Raw genomic sequence first — 23,190 nt, 5'->3', positions numbered from 1 at the left:
TTCACACATCAACTTCTCGCTCTCTCAAAAACAGCGGTATTAACAAAAACCACTCTCTTTTCGCTCCGCTCTTCACTTTTGTTCAGCACGAAATTCACGCCAAATTTTTTCACGCGTTTCATTTCCCGCTTCAAAAATCACTCCAATAAAATTGATTAAAAAAAAGGACTTCTCCAATACTCCTCTTCGAGTCGTAAAAAAACAGCGCCCCAATACAATTCAAATTCTTTGCAAGGCTCAAATGGACGAAGGGCGAAAACAAGGTGAGGCTGGAGATGCGGATGGAACGCTTCCAAAGTGATGGAACGCAATCGGTGGTCTCTTTTGCTGATTCCTTGTTCAACAATCACTGACAGCGCTAAAAGTAAGCGAGCCTATTTTCCGTCCAAAATTCCCACAGACTTCAATTGAAACACTAGAACATTAACGAAATCCAAATTCTGACTGGTAGTGAAAGCGCATCCTTTCGACCAGCTTCTATTACTAAATGACTACAGACGTAAAGCACCAGTTTTTCACAGGTTCGATCAGATCAAAACATTTGGAAGACCTTTTAAAAACAGGACAAAGTTCGATTGATCTACTATTAACAAACAAGGACGATTAAATCAAATCCACAGAAACTGCTGAATTGAAAATTCATTCTCCAATTAAAAAACCAAACAGGATTCCATTTCCAATATCTCACTTTACAGTTGGATCTGTTTCACCACTTGATCCAAGCATCAGACACATTACTGATCCAAACTACACATAAACTAATTACATGTTTGAGAGAGAGGAGGGATCTGATGAAAATCGAAATACGAAACTGAACGACAATACCAACATTTAAATTTGTCTGTATTTGATTAGCAACAATATTTCATAAATTAATTTCAGTAGTTTTTAAAACCAGTAAAAATATTGTTTTATTATGATATCCAGCAAGTATTGTTAATGATTTGCTATCCATATTTTTATTCACTTAAGACACTGTTAATGTATTACATAAAGTCATTTCTTGTTGAAGAGAGAATCTGATATTTGAACACATGTAAAAAATCTTATCCTCACTTTCGCCCCGCTTTTGTATTTTTCTCAGTTCAGATTGTATACGATCTAAGTTCACCTATTACCTCCACTTCTGTAATGATTCCAACCCTAATTTTTCACAATTAATCACTCTTTCTATTTTCCGTCTTCACAATAATTCGTGCAATCAGAGAGGCAATTCGAGATATCAGAGAGGCAAAAATGTGCTAGGCAATTGAGCTATTGTCATTTGATGGTGGATTGGCTTTTCAAATCCAATATAAAAATTCTGACTTCACATATTTGCATCGCAAATACACATCACTATTATGACATATACAATTCACTTGTATGACATTAATCTATTAACTAGTCTCCATTTTCTGTATCACCTTTTAAGCATTTTTAAAATCCAAATAGATACCATTATACGTAGTAAGATATATTTTTTAAAAAAATTAAACTGATGATTAAAGTAAACAAAAATTTGTTTGAAATAATGGTTTTCATCGGGTGATGTTAAGTTTTCATTTTTCTCCCTCGCAGATTTGCAGAAATAGTTTTGAAGCATAATTTTCAGACGCCTAATTAGTACTTCTTCTCTTCCGCTGTCTGATTTCTGATGTAATATTAGTAGTTATATATAATAATTGTTACAAGTGGTAGTTGATGATGTTGTTCGTTGTTGTTGCTGTTTTTTTTCTGAGGGAGTAAGAGATTAATTAAACATGCCCCGTCTACGTTTGCTTGTTAAAATGTCAAGGTGCGATAAAGGAGTTTATAATTAATCCCCAGATACACTTCAGTCTCACATAAATAACAACAGCAGTCTTTTTGTTTACTAACAGTTGTTGCAATCAATAAAACAACAAGTATAATGAACATAGCACTTACTCTCTATCGATATACCAATTGCATAGCTCTGTATGCTTTTTGGGTGTTGTTTTCCATTCAAGGGGAGGGGAGGTGGGGAGGTAGTGTTGTGGTTGTTTTCTTCTGTGAATAAGAAGAAATTATATGAACGCTAGGCCGAGTTGAATTATTTAAATTTAGCATCCTGTTTTTCCTTCTTAATTTCTCTTTATAATCTGAATAAATTCTGTCAAAACGTTAGCAGAAAAACAAAATAGTAATAAAACAGTAATAGTGAAAACATACATATAAATATAACTGTTAGCTGTTTTATGGTGTTTTTCCCTCTCGTTTTTTTTCTCATTCTATCGTTTCTTTTTTCAGCTGAAAACGTGCTCGGTAGATTTGAATTAGAATGGATTGCTTCTATTCTTATTTCTTCCTTTTGAGTTTTCGTTCACTGTATTGTTTTCAAAAAATGCCTCTAGATTTGTACGTTTGCTCATTTGATGGTACCTGTTTTGTGATTGATTTTCAGCAATGCTATTTTAATCCATTCTTCATTACATAATAGAATTGAATCGATATGTTGTATATTGGAACGGGAAATGTTTATTCAATATTTATGATACTGAATTGCAGTTATTTGAAAAAAAAACAACAAATCGTTTTTGTTCACGATGAATTATTTTGCTTCCTAATTAAAAGTTTTGAAATTTCGAGCAGCGATGAAAAGAAAAACTGAAAATATTCCTGGCGGAAACGAGTAAAAATGATATTAATATTCCGCTATTAACTGTCCTTCATTTTTTAGTATTGACAATGAGGGCTATTTTTTCACCAATTATTTCTCAGGGATATGCAGAATAACACGGAATGGAAAGATCAATTTATAATGGTAAAATAGGCAACATACAATTGAATAGTGGGTTATAAATTGAAGCTTGTTTCCTGTTACAAAATTGTCCGATGTTCCCACTGCACACAGTCCATACCTCTCTCGTTGACAATACGTCTCTGTCAGAAAGGGGCACCTTCTAAATTGCTAATATACATCATTCATTCTCTCATTTAATCCATTCTGTCCATAAAGGCAAAAATCTGGTGCTTTTTTAAATTGCCAATTTTACTTATATCCGTGCCAGACTGCCAAGGTTACCTTTGCCGGCATCAGTTTGTTTCCAGTCTAATTCACCCAAAGTTAACGAATGGAAAAATTAGAGTAACCTGAGCAGTATTGAAAGATTGTGTCGGAAGGCTGCGAGTATTATTCCGAAAATACGCGTCAAAATTTGATAGAAACTCTTTTCGACTGGTTGCAGTTCTTTTTGCCCTCAGCCGACGGTTGATTTCAAAAGGGTTAGTCATATTTTTAATTTGTTATGATTCAATGAAGTCATTTATTTGTATCAATTGCTAATAGTTTAGCTGTAGGTAGGAAAATAAAAGTAACAATTTCAGAGCTGGGCATACTTTCCTCGTCAAAGAAGTAATCTGAATTAAAAAAAATACAGTCTCCTTGAGCTGATTACTTCAACAAAGAGAAGAAATAAAGGCTTGAAAGTCTCTGATTCAAGGTTTGGATTGATTGTGTTCAAGGATTCGACTTTCAAGAAAAAAGCCATCATGCCATTGATTGCTTTTTTTGCACTAAATATTTTATAATCTAACATTTAAGTCTAACGGGGTTTTTGAAAGGAACAAAGATTGGAACACATTGTAATTGTTAAGTTGCAATAGAAATCCTTGTCATTTATATTTGAAGCTTCTCCAGTTCTCCAGCTTTGTTTTTCAGCATGTTTTCGTTGTTGCCTCAATAAAATTGAAATATGATTGTGACGTTGCAGCTTATTTACATTCCATTTTTAATCAGATACTCTTCTGAAAAGTTTTGCATGGTCAATGCATGATCAGCGTTATATTAGACAGTGACTGTTGAGTAATCTTGAGTATATATCGAAATACTTTTCTTTGTTGAAGTAAAAAGTACCCGAGTCACTAAGATTTTTAATGCAAAAAAATGGAAGAGGTCAAAAGTATAATGCAGCATGTTAAATTGGGTATAGTAAAAGTTCTTGGGATAAAATTAAAAAGCCTGTCTCTTAATCTGTCAAAAAAAGAAAGAGAGAAATGAAGAAATAAGATTAAAAAGATAAAAAATGGTTATGAATTTTTTGGTGAAGATAACGAACCACCGATATTCAATTGATGTGCATACAGTTTTGTAATTTAAGAAAAAAAGACCATTCTCAATTTGTTTTTTTTGGAATACGAATTTGGAATTTTAATATTAATTAAATTTTAAGTAAATGAATTTGCAAAACAATAAATAAAGAGTTTACCCATGGGCTTTGTTTAGTGCTTTGAATGTTTTTGTGTATTTGGTTGAAGCTCGCAAAAACGGCAAAACAAAAAAGAACCAGTCTCAAACCAGACGGAAAAAAAGAGAGAAAATAAGAATTATTTTGTTCAAGGCTTTGGACCTTCAAGAATGAGCCATCATGCCAATGATTGCTTTTCTTACACTAAATATTTTATAATCTGACTTTTAATTTTTACGTGGTTTTGATAGGAACAAAATTTGGAACACGCATTTCAAATGATCTGTTGCAAAAGAAAAGTCTTGTCAATGATTTTTGAAGCTTGTCCAGTTCTCCAGCTTGTTTTTAGCTTGTTTTTTTGTTGCCTGAATAAAATTGAAATTTGAATGTGACGTTGCAACTGATTTACATTCTAACTTTAATCAGATACTCTCCTGAAAAGTTTTTCACCAAAATTTGATATCTGTTTGAATTGCAACTTAATTTTGGATAGGTTAGATTAACAAAAGAGAAAAAAAGAATATGTACAAAAAGAGAAAAAAAAGAATATGTACAAATAATGTTTTCTGTTGTTTAAAGGAAAAAAATAATCGGATCTTAACAAAATTATGACCTTCCAAAAATGCAGTGTAAATTCAGAAAATAATGAAAAATTGAACAGAAAAAATAAACACAATCAGAATCAAAATAAGGTTGATACTCAAATGTATTTTGAAGACCGTTGAAGGCAAGTTAATATCTCAGTGCAAAAATTTTTCTTTCAAAATTAGATTTCATAGATTTTCAAAAATCCATGTATTTGCAATTGTTTCTGTCGCAGTTCACGACCCCATGTCTTTATGTACGTTTTAAACGCAATGGCATTTTTTTTCAAATGGATTGAGTGAGATTATTTGATGTGAAATTTTCACAGCACCTATTGAATGATAATGACATCACACGGAAATGTGAACTGATCCAATAATGAGATCTCTCCTGTAAAGCTAAATTCCACTGTGAGATATCGTTTTTCATATTCTCTCATTTTGAGAAATTAATCTTCCTACTTAAAAAAAACGCTTTTTTCCACTTGCAAAAATCCATTGCCCAATAGAATTTGGGCTCAGCAATTTTCTAAGTGAAAAAATTAATTTCTAAAACGAAAATAATTTGTGGTTGACAGTCATGATTCTTTTGCGCGTATTACTTTTTCTTTTCACAGCTGTTTTTCCTGCTCAAGCTACGATGGATCAAGCTTTGTAAGCTTTTGCTAAGGGATTTCGAAGTGCGGAGACGCAGACAGTGGTGGCTTTGATGAAACCGCTTGACCGACTGCAACTCGATGATACTGAAGATTCGGACAGCTTCTTCGTCAGAGGACATGAGTTGCTCACAAGGCTATAAGAAAGCAGGGGAAGCAGTCTAAGAGTCAGTGGCGCTGGCTGTGGAGCGCGACTGCAAGGCGGGACCCAAAGGAGGCAACAGCTTTGTGTGGGACACCTGGACATTAGGATAGCTGTGCCAAGGACAGCAGGAGGATAGAGACAGCTAATTTCAGCAAATAAGGTGAGAAGGGCCGCCTAGACAGGGCATGCAAGAGACAAAGAGAAGGAGTAAAACATGAGTCAGTTGCGATGGGTCCAATATTGGCTACACCAGACAAAGAAAACTGTGCAGCTCTTACCCAGTGGAGAACCTCGATGCGTTCCTGAACTCTGAGACAAGGATATGAAAATTGCCCAGCAGAGCTGATGCGATGTGTAAAACCTAAGCTTTCGAATAGTAATTTATATACTTATGGTTGCATTGACTTCATGAAGATGGACAGAGACGTCAGCTGTTTTGAACTCAAGGCACTGGAGGGAAAGTTTGTGGTTACACTGAAGGAGGCGGCAACGTTTACCTGGTGTACGTACGCAACACCCGCAAAAGAAAAGGGTGGCAGTTCGAGATGTGATCATCAAGGAGCCCCATGTGGTTTTAATACCTGACAACACAAAGACGCCCTACCTACTAGATGAGGGGTCACAGCAGCTGGGTGTCTGGCACTCAAATGATGCAAAAACAAGATATTGACAGCAAACAAAAACAGGGCACATCTACTGCAATAAAGCGACGCAGAGCGCGTGAACACACAAGAAGCGACACTGAGACAACATTCTGTGGATATCGAGGAAGCATCACTAGATCAAGAGTCTACTGCAACAAGAGGTAGTCTCAGAGTCTCGGAGTCACTGGAAGACTGTGACACAAATGACTTATCACAGTCAGAGACACTTGGTTTCGCTTAAGAGGCAACGGAGCAAGAGGACTGCAGAGCCCAGAGGAGAGACACAAGCGAGTACTGTTCCGCAAAATTTTTGGAGAAATCAGGACGCATCTTGCTGTGACCGAGGGGTACAATATGGAGCCCAAATTAGTCTACAAACCCAAGCAAAGTGACAATTGGGACCAGTGGCACCCAGCAATGAAGGACGAGGTCAAGGCACACCTCGGCAACGAGACTTGGAATCTAGTGAGACCACCCACAGACAAGGATCTCATGCCAGGCAAATGGTTCTACAAAATGAAATTGGAACCAAGTGGTCAAGTCGACAAGAACAAAGCACGCTATGTAGCAAAAGGCTTCAGACAAGTAGAAGGACTTGACTTCTTTGAGACTTTTGCGCATAACTGTAAGTCAGAAACATTCAGGATTTTACTTCAACTACTATTCAAGCAGGGCCATGTGATGCAACAGTTCGATGTCAAGAGGGCGTTCCTGCAGTCACCAATAGAAGAAGAAAAGTATCTAAAACGGCCAATGTTCTTTGTAAAACAAAAATCATTGGGAGGAATATTAGTATATCAACTGAACAAAGTCATTTTAAGGTTTGAAACAAGTTTCTAAAAGCTCTTATAGGGAGCTGATGAATTTCCTACTGCGACAGGGGCTCACCTGAAGCAAGAACAATTATTGCTTGTTCGCCAGAACAGAGACAGAGGGTCACATCTTCATCTATATCTGGGTTGACGACATCATACTAGCATCGCGAAGCATGAAAGTGTTCTCCGATGTCCATAAGTCACTTGAGGCAATCTTTTACTTGGAATAAAGAGGGAGAATACTCTGATATCTGGGTCTAGCAATCAGACAAGAAGAAGACAAAGTCACTGTAAATTAAGACCGCTGCGTTGAGACAACTCTTGAACGGTTTCAAATGGATCAACTCAAACTCTCGAGAAATCCAGATCATTTGTTTTTGAAAATTAAGACAGCACAGAATAGAGATGAAGAAGTGGATCGAAGGATTTTAAAAAGCTTGGCTGGATCATCTCTGTATCTGGCGAAATAAATGAGGCAGGAGATCTTGTCCGCAGTCAAAATTCTGTCCAGACACATAAACTCATCTACCAACTACAACTGACTATAAAGAAAACGACATCTGTGATATCTTCAAGGTCAAAAACTATAAGATTTAATTACGCAAAAGCAGCTAAAAATGATTTATAGAGGAAAGTGATGCAGACTTTTTTGGTGATGTGAACAACAGAAAATCAACGAAGGGCTATTACTTCAAGCTCAACGAACGTGGCACAACAATCCGGTGCGGTGTCAAAAAGCAGCCCACAGTTGCTGTTTCTTCATTGAAAACAGAATAATAGGGCGTAGCAGCAGCAGCAGTTGCAGAAGCATTGTATCTGAATGGGCTTCTGGAAGGTTTCAGTATCCGACAGATACGTCCAATAGCAATTGGCGAGGAGAACCAGAGTTGTATCAAATTGTGCTAAAACCCAGTCATTCACAAGAGAAACAAACACATTGAGACAAATGTTCACTTCAATGGGACGAAACGGAAGAAGGGACTTTTTCAATTCACAACGTTCCTACTGAAAAAAATTGCAGCCGACAACTTCACACAACCCTCATTCGTATCGAAGATGGAAAATTTCAGAACAGTTTTTATTTGAACAAACACTACGCAATTAACTCAAGTCTGTGAAAAATTCGATGAAACTATAGTCCCGAAATTGAATTATTACAAAGAAATTTAACTTACCAGATTAGTAAGACAAGAACAAATTTGATTCTAGTCACACTATATATATATATATATATATATATATATATATATATATATACATATATATATATACATATATATATATATATATATATATATATATATAAATATGAATCGTCAACTAATGGTGCTGAGAATCAATATTCGGTTCAAAATGGCGAATCAAGATAACTAGTATTGGAATGAGATTATTTGATGTAAAATCTTCCCAGCACGTATTGAATGATTATCACATCACCGGAAATGTGAACGAAGTCTTAGAAAAATGTAATTGCATACTAATTATGGTGTCCCTTGTGACTGATTTCTACGACTTTTCCTGAAGCAAACCGTATTGAGTAATCCTTCGGGCCCCACTAAAATTGATGGTGCTAAGATTAGTTTTGTATCCTTACTTTCCCGCACTGATTATATATATATATATATATATATATATATATATGTATATATATTTATATATATATATATATATATATATATATATATATATATATACAGCTAATTTTGAGCTTCAAATCACCTTCTTGATCTTATAATCAGATAACTCCTTTAAAATCTCTCAGTTTTTCTTTAAAATGTCATTTTTGTTATTGTCTCATTTTGAGAAATTAATTTTTCTACTTATTAAAAACGCTTTTTATTCCGCTTGCGAAAATCCTTAACCTAATACACAAAGCTAAGGAATAACAAGAAGTGGTTTTTTGTAATAGTAAAATCGCTTTACAGATCAAATAGCTGTAGCTGTGTCATCAAAATCGGCTTTTTTATATTTAATTTTTTTGAATACCCATTTCAGCAACGCAAAACAATGGGCATATACTTTTTTGGTCGTAAATGTTTAGTAAAATGGGAGGATTGCAGCATTGGTCATGGAAGGCAAAATTTTCAGCTTTGATTACCTTTCTTGTCATACAGTAGTGACCTTTGGTGTTTCTTTTTAAGGCAGGATGGAGATCGATTCAGCTAAAATTTTCTGCAAACGAGTAAATAGACTGTTTTTTTTGCAGTACTCACATCAAGGTGTATAGCTAAAAAAGTGAATTGGCTAAAAACTATCGTATAAATGTGAAGTTCAAAAGGAGACCAAAACAGTTTTCAAAGTGACGTAAACATCAGAGAAGCATTCTCTAAAAGAGTTTTAAAGTTAAGAGGATATGTGCAATGGTATCATATATGCATACATAATACACCAAAGAAACGAATCGTGTTGTGAGGCCGTGTTCAGCATACTTTCCCGTTTTTCAGGGCAGTTGGTCTTGTCATAATGGCGTAGCTCGCTGGGCTGCCAGGTTATAAACTGTTTCGTATCTAATATTTGTCCATTTTCCCACTTAATCTAGTACTTCTCCGACTTAGTCTAGTATCCAACAATTTATTGAAATAAAAATTGAGAAAAAGCAGATAAGTTTATCCACTCATGTTTACTTTGACGCACATTTGAGTCTCTGATGAAATGGGTATTTTGCTGTTTTATTTGAGCTCCACACAACGTGTCCGGACAAAACAGTCCCAGACAAAACAGTCCCAGACAAAACAGTCCCAAATTGCAAAATATTCCCAGACAAAACAGTCCCAGACAAAATAGTCCCAAGAAACCAGACAAAACAGTCCCAGACAAAATAGTCCCAAATAAAATGTACCTAATGCCATTATACCCAATGTACTTTGAAATGTTCGTTCAATAATCCGACAACAAATTAGCAGTCGCTATTACCCGTATGTTTTAACATACTTAATGGCCATGACCATGCCTCAGCGGCCCGTGGGACTTGATATGAAACTATCACAACCGAACATGGGATTAAATTATCCGCTTGTTAAATCATACGTGTGAGAGCTATAATAATGGCCTTGGGACTATTTTGTCTGGGACTGTTTTGTCTGGTTTCTTGGGACTATTTTGTCTGGGACTGTTTTGTCTGGGAATATTTTGCTATTTGGGACTGTTTTGTCCGGGACTGTTTTGTCTGGGACTGTTTTGTCTGTTCACCCCACACAAAGATTAAATCCAATTGATGTGAAGATTTACTTTCTTCACACTTCACCAAACATCGCATCTTCAAAAACACAAATTGTCAATCAACGCAGCTTATGAGGTCATAAACAACGTCTGATAGCATAAATGAGTCTATAATGCGACGACAGTAAAATAGACACTTATAAAAAATGCTTATGTATTTTTTCATGAATTAAAATAAAAAGCAACAGTTATTAAATGCATCTTCGGAACTAACGACAAGTCACGGAAACAAAACAATAAACAAAAATTGAACAAAACATTGATTTATATCTAACTGATTGGTTGCTATTTGCCGATTGCTGATTGCTATTTGACGTTGTAAAGCAAAAAGCGAACCCTATTTCATATAGAGAAACCATATCATGGTCTAAAATGACTTCTGCGGAGCCTGGAACAAAGTTTTCGAAGGTCGATAGAGAACCTCATAGATCCGGTTGTTAATTGCGCAATAAATGCGCTCGATATTGGTTTACAAGCAGCCCTACCTGTTGAACGTATAAGAAAGTACATGATATTGCACCCAAGTTTAGAATAACACCCACATTCGAGAGTTTACGACGAGTTTGTGTAATGGTTCCCCGACATCGCTATATGATCCGCCAAATGCGCAATGGCTAAATGAAAGGATAAAGAGTAAGTAAGTCTATCAATGCAAGACGAATGGTTTTTTCTGCAATATTCGTACATTTTTCGTTCCAGTCAAGCTTTACCAGTTCGCCTTGAAGCATTACCTTTCACTTGAACTTAAAAGCCTTGTTTAGTTAGATGTGTTCAAGTGTGTTTCAGGAAACTATTATCAACAAGATCTGTTCAAAATTTAAATTCTGGTACAAAACGTTATCTTAAAGTAATGAAATTTCATTCAAAAAATTTGACAACTTTTTATAACCTTCCTCACTATAATAATAAATTCGTTCTTTTTAAAAAGGTTTTGCAAGCTGCGAAAATTAACTTTTAATTGAATTGGAATTTTTACCAATCTATTGACTGCTTAACTAAATAAGTCTGTCTTCTGCATTTCAAAACTGATTTGGGAAAACAAAAAAATATGTTTTTTTTCAAATTTCCCTATTTAACTTTGCAAAAAACAGTCACAGTGACAGCTATACAGCTTATAAATCTATACCATATTGAAAGCGATAGAAACAGTTTCTGTAAAGACCAGAACTAGCTTGCTCACGCGTTTGCACAATCAGCGTATTCACATGATGGGGATATTTTGGTGAAAAACCCCGAATTCTCCCATTTATGCAATCGAATTTAAGCTTTCAATGGCTTCGACACTTTGTTCTCGCAATTTAACATTGATTTTCTGGTTTTTGCCTGGAATTGTTTTTCTTTGTGCTCGCAAAGTTCTTTCCTGATTATTTACAGGTCGCCTTGGCTCCAATTCATGTACAAGAGAACGTATTTACTACTATCGAACGAAAACTAATGGTATTATAGCTTGGATTCAACGCGTTTGTTTCCTATTTGTCACCTTGAACCTCAGACCCTTTAATATCAGGTCCCATCCTCTTTCTAGAGAAAGTTTCCATAATTGACGGATCAAAATTTGTTTAAACGACAACCAATGAACGCAATTTAACTCTTCAGAGAACAGCCCGGGCTTTTTCTATTTTTTAGAGGATGTTTTGGTCAACTAGTTTTTAATTTCATTCATCTCGCTATCTAGAAAGCGGTATCTGTTAATCTATCTAATGTTTTCATTTGTTTACTAATGGCTTTGATCACTTTTATTATATTTGTTTTTAGAAAAATCGAATTTGTGACCATATTTTTTTTCAATCAATTTTCTCTCATTTTTAGCTAAGTCTCCTTAATGGCAGCTCCTATACTAGTTTGACTGAATCGAAGTTAATCTGCATAGCTGCTCTTTTAACTATTGACTTTGATGATGCAATAATTTCTCTAATTTTTTTGCGTTTTTTCGGTATTCGCTTAGATTTGAGGTGTCTTGTCACACTATTACGAAATTGAAAGAATGCAATAAAATTAAAGGGAGACTTATTAGCAACTTCACTGTTTTCAGTGATTATGTCTTCGTTTTAATCTCTTAGAAATTGTTTTCTCACAAATTATTATTGAGTTTTCATTTTTTTCTGTTTTTGCCGCACTTCTCATAGTCTTATGACGTATTCTGATTAATGCCAGGTCTCAACTGCGACCGTAAGAGGCATTGATGAGCCTATTAAAAGCATTCAATTAACATGAATGTTTTAATGTCCTTGAGATTAATTATTCTCAAAATTATCAATTTATTTTTCAAGTTTGTGATTTCTGCTCTTCTTTATGTTAGTTTGACAACTTGCCTCTTTGCTGAGAGATTTTATTGATAATCTTTAGAAGAAGACAATATTCTCCATATTGTTTATATGTTTTAACTAATGGCTTTATAACATGCACACTAAGCTTCTTTTCCAAAAAGAATTTTTTGTTCAGTATTTTTTGTCTTTTCAAATAGTCCCTTTCATAAAAATCCCATCGATTTTGAAATGAGACGCCAGTGAAGACATATAACAATTCAGTTTTCAGTTATCTGGGAAAAGAGCACATAATACCTCAACTAACAAATAAATTAAATAGTAATAATTTAATAGCTAATGGCTATATTGGCTTCAATACTGATTTTTTGTTGATTGTGTGTAGTTGTTGTAGTTTTGTAGTCTTGCGACTTAACTTAATCGAAGACGAACAAAATTGACTTCTTTAAGAGTTATATTTAAATATATTTGGTAAATTTCTGTTTTTGAAGATAGTTATTGAGTTTTGACATAAATAATTTTTTTTTTCAATTATTTTGTTGTTTCTTTGGTCTAGTACTCTTGCTAATGTCAGATCTCATCGTACCTGAAAACTGCAAGGGATTGGAAATTTTGATTTTTTCTGTAAGTTCTTGTTTATAACAATGTTTTTCTAATTCAGATATCTATTGTTTTGGAATAGTAGGCGTATAATAGCAAGTTTTCCTATCTGCTCATTCGGTGGACTATAGTAAAAAAAAAATTTGATGAGCCAGGCCGCAAAACTATTTATGAACGCCCATTACCGAGCCTCCCAAATAAAAAGGATGAATTGCCAAAATTAGCTGGGCCTGACGTGTATAATGACAAAGTTCTAACCAACCATTTCTAGGAAAAAATTTTGTAATGTTTGTTTTGAAGAAAATAGTCTCTCTTTTTAGCTTTTAGAAAAACAGTTAACCTCGAGAAAGTTATGAAAAACGCTTAAAAACTTATTGAAACCTTTTTCTTGGACTTTCAATATTTTTCATAAATTACCACGACACTTTCATGAAATTTTGTTCATTTGTTTATAAATTAATTAATATTTTGTATGCAGTTGCAATTCCCTTCATTTCTCAGGTACACTTTAATTTTATACAAGCAGATGCACAACTTCTCGGACCAAAAATTTTTGACATGGTCTTTTAAAAAATCAGGAAAAAAAGACATAAAGAAGAAAGTTTTCAAAAATTTTGGCTATCAATGTAACATTTGGCTATCAATGTAACACTCCTATAGAAAATTCAAAGAAACCTATTTTATGAATACAACAAAGAGATGCAATAGATCAATATATACATAAAATGAGCATCCAAAAATTTGCGAAAACCAATCATAAAATACCAACCTTATTCGTATGAAGCATCGCTCTAAATACTATTTATGAAAAATTTACCTGAAAAAGCACCCGAATTTATCTGAATCGTCAGGCAAGTTGATCCCAAGTGATCTACACGTGACGATACTTGAAATTAACTGCGAAACTCAGGCGTCACTAGCTAAAGTTTTATCTGAATTTTCCTGAAAGCTATCTCAAGAAGACACCTGAAGTTTAGGTAGTTTCTCTGGTTCAGGTTTTTTTACCTTTTTACTTGAACATTTTTCTGCACTTTTCCTTGTTTTGATTGTTTTCGATATTGTCTTCTGTACCTCCGAGCCTTTTAACGCAGAATTTGTTTCCTTTCAACTAACTGTTTGCTTTTCCTACTCCACCCCCCCCCCCCCCCTCCCCTCAAAAAAGAGAAAACAAAATCGGCTTCCGTCCCAAAAAATCACAATTTTTCTCTGCACCAACGATATTCATTTCAAGCCACAGTACTCCCAATTGATAAGAGAATTGATAAATGCCAGGTTTAGATGCGAAAAACGATTTTTTTCCATTTCGTTGTCAATAAATGTTTTTCATTGATTAAATATTGTCCATCAATGGAATTATGAAAAAACTAATTACAATCCCTGAGTTTGTGAACTATATATATGATCCAGCGACAGAATTAACCCCATTTTCTTCATTAAGTGGTTAATTTAAATATTTTTAATCTGCATTGAAAAATTATACAAAGATTTCAGGTGTTGTGAGCACGGAATTACTTGTTTGGCATTGCTCGGTTCATAAATTTTTTAACTGGAGAGATTCGTGATAAAACTTTTGGGTGATAAGAATCTATGAGTACACATTGAACAAACACCCCCACCACCAACACCACCGCCATTCCTTGTTCCAATAATGTTGAACTGTCTTTGCACGTTTTGCTTTCACTTCCTGCATAATTCAGAGTGAGTGAGAGGGAGAGATAATTGTGCCCATTGAGTGATAGATAAAACATGCAGGGTACACACACACACAAGGAAAGAGCAGTGCTTTCTGACAATGCACAAGTCCCTCTGTCGTTCACTTTATGTGTTGCTATATTTGTAATCAAGAGGACCATTAGAATTTCCCACTATAATTATAATTCGGTTAGGGAAAAGGTTCAAATTCTCCAGGAATAAAAGACTTTCGCCCCTTCTACATAGCTTGGCCATAATTTCGTAATCTCCCTTTGTAACCATTCAGCAACTGCTCCGAATTGCCGAAATAATATTTCACGAGTGCTACATTCTAATGGCAGTCTCGCAATTCACACTTTTTCGAGGTTGCTTTCAACAGCACGCATTTGAATATAGCAATTTGGTTAGGGTTGATTTTTCGGTCAATTGGTTGCTTTTATAGCGATTGTGGCACTAGAATGAAATTACATGTTGGGATATTTTGACAGAAATTGTGTTTTATGGAGTTTGGTAGCTTGAGGCTATACACTTCTTTTATACCCCGCACCCCATCAAGTCTGTCTAGCGCCTCACTTAGCCGATTGGCCTAATTCAATCGTTTCAAGTTTTTTTCTCTATTTTCTATTGCTCGAAAATTTTCCTTCTAGAGCGTCTTGTTCTAATAAATTTCAATGTCTAAGTAATTTTTGTCTCTAATTTGAGAACGATCAGTTTGAAGTCAAACTTTTTGGATTGAAAATTAGGAGACATTTTTTGTAGAGGGTTGACCGGTTTTTCGATTAACTTAACAGGAAGAGTACGTTGTATAATGAGGTATGCGTGTTGTACGTTGCATAATGTTGGCGTGTTGTTTAAATTGGAGATTTCTGGTGAACTTGCTATTTCCATTAGCATACTGCTTCAAGGGACAAACTGAATCAAATCAAACGGGGGAAAAGTAACTGGGAATGTGAAAACAAAAAACAGACACAGTCACCATATGCTCCTTTTCTTATACCACTACTGAAGAAGCCTTCACACGTCGTCTCTGAATCATTCGACCGAACGCTCTCTTACCCGAAATAAAAGAGCAAAATTCATAATTCTTCAGCTATCCGGCTTAAAAAATCAATCAAAGTGAGTTACCAACTAGAGTTGCGTATGTGAATTTATTCTACAGAACAAAAATCTCCGAACCAAAAACTTTTGAAGCCCAAATCAAGTAAAATAGCCTTTTTATTGTTTCACGTTATTACATAAAAACTTGAATAAAGAAAAACTGATGCTCCAATTAGACATTTAAAATCACGTGGAGTCAGAACCATATAAGCTTCCTTGGACTAAACTCAACAGCAACAATCTTCCTGTTTAGGTCCTGTTATAATTGGTATTATCCACTACTTTTCTATACTTTCTACTATCAGTAACTCCCTCTGTTCTCTCTTCAGCTCCTTTTTCTTACCTTTTCTTCATAATTCTTGCCTTTCTTCATTTTTCTTTCCTATTTTGCCCGTAATAAAGGAGCAGCTAGCCCTCAGTCTAGTTGGCTGAAAATCGAGAATTTGGTTATATTAGGGGGGAGAATTTGGTTATAACAGGGGCGAATTTGGTTATAACAGGAGAGAATTTGAGAGAAAAGGAGCGAGTAAGGAGAATAGAATTATAAGTTGCTTTGTCCTTGTTGTTACCCGACGCGATATTTGCCCAAAATCACACGGCCAACCATTATTCCCCCTCCCGCACGTGTGTGCACAAACTAGCAAAATATCCACTGCTCACATATATACAAATACTCACTATTACCACTGGTATGAAATAGGGGTAGAACCATACAAAGACGGACACACACCAGAGAGAGAAGAGCAAGGCAACAACTGTGAATCCGGTAGAGTGGTGTGTGTGTGTGTGTGTGTGTGTGTGTGTTTGTTATAACTACTAGTTATAACTCCTACCACTGCTGCCCCCACTACTACGGTGAGGGGGTTACTGATTAACTGTGACGCGCTTGTTGAGCGACCTCAGTCTGCTAATAAAGTAAGTCTGCATTCTGTCTCTTTTTCACCCGCCCTCGGCCTCCATTTACTTTTTAAAGGCCACTCTCTTATCTTTATGTCTCAAGTTAGTCATTTTTATTCCTGCTATTATAGCCCCATTTCTACAGTTTTATTACTTGCTTTGGCAATCAAAATTATTTTTTTCTTTACATGTCTAAAAACCAAATTGTTCACACTGTTTGAAATTTTTAGAGCGTTTTTAATTTTGAAGCGGAGACGGTCTAGATGATCGTTATTGTTGTTTTATTATTTCCACATTCGCGATTATTTTTTTTACTTGGCGTAAAAATGATGATCTTAATCTCGCTTTATTTATAGAAAGATCTGGTAGAGGCAAGGCCTCTCAAGGAATGAGTTGAAGCGCATTCCATCCCAGGTTCTGACCTCTACTCAGACCATGCTCGACCGAAAAATGCAATGGAAAATTGCGCGCGACCCAAAATGCCATTGAAAATATTTAATGAACTGCTGGACTTTTGCTCGACCCAATATTCCTTAATCTCCCAAGATTAGAGATTTCATTATCACTGTAATGTACAAATTTTTAGCAAAAATAGAAAGAACACTATGTCTCATGCTAGTATCGCCGACGTTTTTACATTTTTAAGGTTTACATAGCTTTATATAATCCTCACAGATTTAAAACTTGTCTTATGAAAAAAATGTGGGAGTGTCGCCATTGACTGTTTAAGCTTCTAATGCTTGCTTTCTTTGCCGTGATTTTAGTTTATCAAGATAATTTTTGACAATCCTGTGTTAATTTTGCACTCCTTTCTCAATAATGGAATCCAAAAACTTCTTCTTTTAAAAAAACTAAAAACTACGGTAAACATGATTTTAAGGCAGTATTTCGGGCTAGAAAAACAACAAATAAACGTTATGAGGCTAAAGCAGTCAATATATTTTTCAGTGTTTAGGTTTGATTTCTTTTTTGACGAATTTTAATTAATACAGAAAGGATATCCATATTATTTTTTCCAAGACTACTTTGCGAGCCTATTTTTCCCAAATTTCATTTTCTCGTCGAACTAATGAGACGTAAGGTAATGAGAAAATTGGCTGGTTTTCAGAATCAAATTTTGTCTGGTTTATTTTAAAAAGTTGAACAAACTGTTAACCAGAACGTTATATTTGTAATGTTTTAATTCACCAGAAGCTGCGCAATAAATTGGTTTGAAACTTTGCCTCATTCTCTTGGTTTTTTAAAACATTTTGGCTGGCCAAAACTAAATACTCTGGACTTAACTGCGAATACAATTCTAGAACACTTCTAATACCCAATCAGACTATCTCCATAAACTACATCGACAGCCTTTTGGGAGTCCAAAATGGAGCCGGAGTTTTTAAAGTTTCGATCTATTTTTAAATCTATTTAACACAATTTTGTTTTGTTTCTGAAAATTCTACCCGTTATGTACACCTTTTGAGCAACCATATGTTGAAAATAGCAACGACGCGATGGAGAGGCTAATATTGGTCTCAATGTTGTTTTGTTCAAATACAATTTTTTAGACTTTAGTAAAAGACATGCTTTAGATTTTAGTGTAGGAGTTCTTAAGACATGCTCACCTGTTTCTACGCCTGATGCCAATAGTTTATATTGATCTATGAATCTGGCTAAAATTGTAAGTTGACCGACCAAGTAAAAAGAAGTAAAGCATAAACTTTTTCTAACTCTTTCTTCTGTTGTTAGATAATATGTAACAGTAGGCCATTTAACTTCTAAATTTTTCTTTTTCAGTTTGTTTTGATTTGTTTTTGAACCCTACCCTAGTTTGCAAAGGTACTCTAATGGTGTTTTGATTTTTTCCCCTATGGTCACCTATAAAATATCAGTCTTGGGAGATTTTTGTTTTAGAAGAAACACTATTTGATTAATTTTGTTAAGACCATCAAATTTTGCAAAAATTTAAGTCTTCTAAAAATGTTTTGACTCAACCCGATTGAGCAGTGTATGGTTCAACCACGATCTTTTAAACTCTTTTTAAAGAGAAATTGAATCTTTTGCTGCTTGTTTGGGTTAAGATAACAGCAAACAACTTGTTCTAGCTAGTTGTTACTTTCAGTTGCATATTGCAGCTAATTTTTCTAAATTGTATTACTTCGAGAAAAAACAATGTTCTTTGCTAATGTCTATGACAATAGAGGTCGACTTCTTCCAGATAATTTTTGACATTCCTGTTTTAATTTTGCCCTGCCTTTTCAATAAAGCAATACAAAAACATCTTATTTAAAAATAACTCAGAACTAAGGTAATCACGGTTCAAATTAGAATTTCGACCAAAAAAACATCAAATAAATGTTATAACAAAAAAGCAGTTAATAGGTGTTGCAGTGTTTCGGTTTGAAATCCTTTTGATGGGCCTTAATTAAACTTGAAAATATTTCCATATCTTTTTTCAAGACTACCTTGCGAGCCTATTTTTGCCAAATTTCTTTTTCTGGTCGAATTATTAAGATTTAAGTTAATGTGAAAGTTGGCTGATTTTCACGATGTTTGTTTTCTTTTTTTTAAAAATCCTTGACCAAATTTTGTCTGGTTTATTTAATATAAATTGAACGAAATTTTACCCAGAACGTTTTATTTGTAATGTATTAATTCAGAAGAAGCTGCGCAATACATTGGTTTGAAACTTTGCCTCATTGTCTTGGTCTTTTAAAATTTTTTGGCTAAATACTTTGGACTTAACTGCGAATACATTTCTAGAACACTGTTCTGAAACCCACTCAGGATATCTTCATAAACTACATTGACAGCTTTTTGGGAGTCCAAAGTGGAGCCGGAGTCTTTAAATTTTCTATCTATTTTTTAATCTATTAAACGCCATTTTATTCTGTTTCAGAAAACTTTGCTCGTTATATAAGCATTTTGAACAAATATATATTGAAAATAGCCACGAAGCGATGAAGACGTTGATTTGGTCTCAATTTCGTTTTCTGGTAATACAATTTTTAGACTACATTGAGAGTTTTTTAAGACATGCTACCCTTTTTCTACATCTGATGTCAATAAAAAGTTTAATTTGAGCAACGAATTCACTCTGGCCAAAAGAGTAAACTGAGCGACCAATTGAAAAGAAGTAAAGCATAAACTTTTCCTAACTCCTTTTTCTGTTGTTAGATATTATGTAACAGTTGGCCATTTAACTTCTATATTTGCATTTTCTAGTGTGTCTTGATTCGTTTTCTACTGCTGCCCTAGTTTACAAAGGTGCTGTAATGGTGTTTTGATATTTTTGTTTCCTCTATGGTCCTCTATAGAAATTCAGACTTGGGAGTTATTTGTTTTAATACATTAATAAAATTGGCTAGTAATACTTAATTTTTGTTTCATATTGTCTTTTTGTTTAGTGTCATAAGTCTCCATTTTTACGGCTGTGCGTATTCGTAAAAAATAAGTTCATCCTGTACTTGTTGTCATTCTTGCAGCAATATATTTTTCATTGGCTGGTCTCATTGGGCTGACTCGTCTCAAGATGCATAACTGAACTTTCAGAAATGTTTCAGTTAATAGATACAGTTTTAGATAATTTCGACGCAATCAGTTTGTGATTTTTAAAAGTTTTTGGCGTATTTGTTGAACTTGTGTTTCAATCTCATTATGGGCATGTGCAATTGGTTTTCATTGGAGCCATAAACAAAAATTTGAACGGTTTCCACTAAACGATTTTGTTTTATATGACTCTTACGATGGGTTTCAAGAAACATCGATGTTTTTAGTTTTGCAGCTAACTGTTTTTCTTTATGTTGTCTTGTTTTTTGGCATCAGTAGTTACATAATACAAAGTGTCTTTGTAAAATATCTGCGGTTTAATCAGTTATTGCTTTTTGTTGCTCTCTTTTGGCAAGTTGTAAGTTAGTAAAATAGTAAAAATTTCAAAAAAAAATTCAACCTCGTTTCATTGAAGAAATAGTAAAACTGTCTATAAGGGTTGTAAAGATTTTGCTCATCGGTTTCGTGATAACTTTATATTAGGCAGTGCTGATTTGCTAGAAGGTTTCTACTGAGTTTTTTTCCTCTTCATGTTTTTCCGAACCAAATGATTGAAATAAATCAAACCGCCAAATTTTCTGCTTCATGAGGCACCACATGACGAGGCAACACTACCTTTTGGTGTTCTCTCGGTTCAGTATGTGTGTATACATAAAGTGTAAAAATATAAAAGTGTCTGTTCCGAAAACAATTTAATATTATTATTATTTTTATTATTAATATTATTATTATTATTATTATTATTATTATTATTATTATTATTATTATTATTATTATTATTATTATTATTATTATAATTATTACTATTATTATTATTATTATTATTATTATTATTATTATTATTATTGTTGTTATTATTATTATTATTATTATTATTATTATTTTTATTATTATTATTATTATTATTATTATTATTATTATTATTATTATTATTATTATTATTAATGTTATTATTATTGTTATTAGTATTATTATTATTATTATTATTATTATTATTATTATTATTATTATTGTTATTATTATTATTATTATTATTATTATTATTATTATTATTATTATTATTATTATTATTATTATTATTAATATTATTATTACTATTATTATTAGTATTATTAGTCTTATTTATGATAGTTCCCATCTACTGTCTAGCAAAATATACATAAATCGTTATGTGCTTTTCGTTTCGCCTCTCAATTATTAATTAGGTTTTGATTGACTTTGGCAATTTTAACGAAACTAGATTTAAGACGAATAGATGATTAAAAAATGGACTTATTTTTCCACCTTTTCTCTTTTTGTATTGTTTGTGTAAGGTCACATGCATTGGTAACTGTCAAAACACAAAAATGTTTTTCATTATAAAAATGTTGTTACTCAAATCGTTCTTAATCGCTTTCTTGTGTTGCATTTCGATACCTGTCTTTTTTTTAGAATTCCTATTTTATAGTCTTTCTGGATTGATTTTGCGATCGATGCATCGACTGATTTTGCCTGCATGAGGTCAAATTTTACTGCTGTTTATTGGAGTTGAGTTCAATTGTTCGATAATTTTTCGAGCTGTTTCTTTTTATCGCATTTTTTAAATTGGTTTCTGCGTTCATGCATCAACTCTACAAATAAACACCAACGTTTCTTAGAAATTAAAGAGCTCACCCAAACTGGATATAATTAAGCTGATGTTGCTCGAAAAAAATTAGTGTTTGGACATTGATTCGAATATGTCTGAACTTGAATTCAAACTTTCATTTTTTGTTAATTGACAAAATTAGGCTTTTACTTTATACCAGTAATTTTTTTCTGCTTGAGAAATTGTATTTCTTTTGATTTCATTTTTTTCAACAATGTTTCCTTGAGTTCAATTGTTCTCCCATTCTAGTGAAATAGAGATATTTGACCTCACTAGTATACAAGTGGGTCTCTATTTGAGAATCCATCAATTATCACTGAGAATCCGGTTTTACATTAAAAAGTTTTCTATATCTCTGCTTCTTTCGGTTGGTAATTGAATCGAGAATGTGGATGCCGGGGGGGGGGGGGGGGGGGGGTCAGAACATTATTTGCAAACGCACGTTACCGATCTTTCTTGTTCTAATCAAAAACTCAGTCTGACAAAAAACTGTTAGAAAAACTTTTCCATTGTCTATTTATAAGTTTAATTGGTTTGGCACAGTTGTTATTGTAAGTTCTTTTTCCGTTCTTAACAGAGAATACTCTTATCAATTAATCTGGCTGAAAATAGTCTCAACTTTAGGTTTTGGAAACAATGAAAATTTGAAAATTTTTTGCTTCCTTTTTATCGTCGATTATAGTTTCATTAATTTTTATGCAGAAGTTTGATGACTTGTTTTGTCACACAATTATACTGGCGAGTGAACCAATTTTTTCATGAAAGAGTAAAGCTGATCATTGTTGGAGTTTCTTCGACTTATATGAAAGAATCCGAGTCACAGGCCACACTGAGATCTAATTTCATCTACATGTTGAGTTTTTTTTAAGTAAAATGACTATCATTGCGTAACATGCTCTAATAAGCTCTCTATAGTTTCTGAATCTGTTCTCCGTTTTCCCACGTTGACCAGCAAGAATTAGATATTGGGCCTCACAAGCAAACGGTTTTTAATTCGATAAGTATTTGACGAATGCGATTTCTAAGAAGAGAAGAAAGTATCAAATTTCTCCAGAATATCAAATGGGTGGTTATTAAGAGGCAATATAGTTCATTGATTGCTTATGCAGTCTCTGACATAAAAAGCGGGGAGGGAAAATGGGGCTGGGTTGCAGGGGGCGGGGTTGCTTTAATGTCAGAACAGCTCCGGTTGACATTTTTAATGCTTTTTCCTCTCGCATTAACCTGGGTC

At 33.9% G+C, this 23,190-nt stretch overlaps 1 protein-coding gene across 7 annotated transcripts in view; it reads left to right on the top strand.

Moving 5' to 3' along the window:
* Positions 1 to 2,428: 2,428 nt before the first annotated feature.
* LOC142342810 (sodium/potassium/calcium exchanger 5-like) overlaps positions 2,429 to 23,190 on the top strand; it is a 108,611-nt gene continuing 87,849 nt past the window's right edge. For 2 of the 7 annotated variants that reach the window (XM_075394396.1, XM_075394392.1), the window contains exon 1: positions 16,371 to 16,819. The gene's annotated coding sequence lies outside the window, so the exon portion shown is untranslated. Of the gene's footprint in view, positions 3,226 to 16,369; positions 16,820 to 23,190 lie in introns of those variants that run through there. The other 5 variants (XM_075394398.1, XM_075394393.1, XM_075394397.1 and 2 more) reach the window with 5 other exon arrangements.

The sequence above is a fragment of the Convolutriloba macropyga genome, chromosome 7 (genome assembly GCF_964194025.1).
Source record: "Convolutriloba macropyga chromosome 7, txConMacr16.3, whole genome shotgun sequence".
Lineage (NCBI taxonomy): Eukaryota > Metazoa > Xenacoelomorpha > Acoela > Convolutidae > Convolutriloba > Convolutriloba macropyga.
Note: the sequence above shows the minus strand (reverse complement) of the source record. Positions and strands in the feature narration are given on the sequence as shown.